Here is a 2,680-nt window from a genome sequence, read left to right as displayed (position 1 = left end):
GTCGTTGTCGTTGTCGTTGTCGTTGTCGTTGTCGTTGTCGTTGTCGTAGCTGTTTGTTAACACGATAACTCAAAAAATAATTGAGATAATCCAAATCTGAAAGTCCCAAAAGTTTTGTATCCAATAAACTTAGTTTAAGTTCGAAGATGAGCCATTTTCGATTTGATCCTGGGGTACTTGCCCTAAGTAAAACCTCAAAAAATTGACACTTTTGTATGGGAGGTACCTGTAAATCGACTACGATTGGCTTCAAACTTCCTAGGATTTCATTTTTTGGGAGAAAAAAAAAAGATTCTGAAAGTTTCACGTTGATCGCATTTGCAGAAGTTTGATTTTTTGTCCTCAATTTTTGTCGACATTTTCTTGGAAAAAATTGAGGGCCAAAACCAAACTTCTGCAAATCCGATCAACATGAAACTTTCAGAATCTTATTTTTTTCTCCAAAAAATGAAACCTCAGAAAGTTTAAAGCCAATGAGAATCGGATCACAGGTACCTCTCATACAAAATTGTCGAAGTTTTAGTTAAAGTGACCGATTTTTCACTTTATTTTCATTATTATATTTTCACTGCCTTTATTTCAAGAAAATTCACAAAAAATAACCAAAAGTACCTACGGACAACGCAGGCCAACGGTACGGAAAAGTTCAGGATTACCAATGTAAAAAAATTTGGTATTAAAACAATAAGCAAAATGAATTTTTTTCCGTCACATTGCTCACACATTGATATTGGGCTTAGAACGTGTGATTAGCTTAACTTGCGTTTTTTTGCCCTGGGACTGCATCTTTCTACAAATATCTCTCCATATTCATTGATTTCACACCTCCAATCATTATTTAACAGTGCACGAAAATCGTCGTAGGCAGTGACCTCATTTATATAGAATGTGAAGTTCTTAAGGTTTTGAAACTTAGACATGAATTGAGCTGCTTCATTGGCTGAAAGTTTGCATTCATAGAGATTGATTTTAGTAAGCAACGGTAGTGTTTTGGCTATTTGCATCTGGTCCATAACATATAAATTGTCAACATCAAGTTCTAAATTTGTTATTGTAGGATATTTATCAATGAAACTGAAGAACGTGGCAGTCAATCCATGGGGAAAACTCATAGTTAATTCTTTAAGTTTACCAAATGTAAAGGGAATTTCAATAATATGATTGCTACGTATATCGATGCCAAAATCATTCACACTTTCCAAATGTATTTTACTATCAATGGATTTAGACGACAATGTATTCCCACTTATGTAGAGGGTTTCAAGTTTTTGTAAAGTTTTGATCGCACTCTGAAAATCACTTGAATCTAAGAGACCGTAATCTGTTTTGATATCCAAATAAGTAATTTGTGGATTCAAACGCAAAACGGGAGCTATACTTTCACCGCATGATATCAATACGCTGCGTTTATGATCAATAATGTCCAAAACATTCAAATTAGGAAAGTGACTTGAAATACCAGAGTGGAATTCGCGGCTACAATGTTTTAATTGTAATTCTCGCATTTTCGGGAATAATTTATTTAGAGAATCCCTAACAGCCCCACTGCATTTAACTAAAATGACTTCTTCAACTTTGGAAAATGGTTTCTGGAGATGTTTCCAGCCCTTCAGACCATTTTCAATTGTGATGCATGTAATAGAGTCTGAACAATATTCGTTTATGTAATTGATGACATATTGATCGATATCAAATTTCTTTTGTGTTAACTCTATATCGGAAACCAAGTGTCCGAAGCATCGTATGAATTGTAAACTAGTCTTTAAGTCACGGATGGTAATCCATCCTGTATTTTGAAATGATCGATCTCGTGAAATATGTATATTTTCAAAAAGTACGAGTTCTCGCCAGCGTTTTTGTACGAAAACAAAGTTGGCCGCTTCGTTCAGTCGCTTGCTTGCGCTTGCTGCACTTAAAAAGTCACCAAACTCCAAATACTCCAAGACACTCTCCAGACAGTCAATGTTTAGATCCGTTAATTTCATTTTTGTCATCAACTCGTTGATATTTCTGTAAAATAAAATTATTCTTTATTTTAATATTCTGTAAACGAATTCTCAAAATGTCGCTCACACTTTTTACGAGCCAAACTAAACCACTGCGAATAACAACAACAATATGATTCTCTTCACCTGATTCCAACTGATTTTTCAGCTTGGATAAATTACTAAAAAGATAGTTTAAGCGACACAAGCTGTAGCTTCAACATTCTCTTCACAACTGTGATCGATGTAAATTTGTCCGGCCATTTAAACGTAAAACCAAAATGATGCACCTAGAGAGAATGCGAAAAAGAATCAGTAATTTGCAAATGCTAATATCTGAAAGGTACCATAATTCTGCAGGTAGAATCCAAAGTACAGGTGGTTTTGGTATGTCGAAAGCATCATATTTTTTTTTGACTCATTTAGTAAGTAATAGCAAAATGGTTTTTTTTTTAAGTTATCGTTCACTAAGAATAGTCGAACACTCGGTTTTCGTGAACATTTTTAGAAATGGTTTGATACTTTTTCGGTTTAATCTAAATATAAGCAAGTACAAACCATTTAGACTGAGTTGATAGCCACGTAAAAGTTAATTCAAAAAATATACGGTCTAGTAAGGATATGAAAATCAGAATCATAGATGTTATTTCTATTGACTAGATCGAGAGGAGAGTATGTGAAAAAATTCTAATATA

This window comes from Sitodiplosis mosellana, unplaced genomic scaffold (genome assembly GCF_009176505.1).
Source record: "Sitodiplosis mosellana isolate CC-2019 unplaced genomic scaffold, AAFC_SMos_1.0 Smas_scaffold_61, whole genome shotgun sequence".
In the NCBI taxonomy this organism is placed as follows: Eukaryota; Metazoa; Arthropoda; class Insecta; order Diptera; family Cecidomyiidae; genus Sitodiplosis; species Sitodiplosis mosellana.
The sequence above is the reverse complement of the archived record's forward strand: the minus strand, read 5'-3'. Positions refer to the sequence as shown.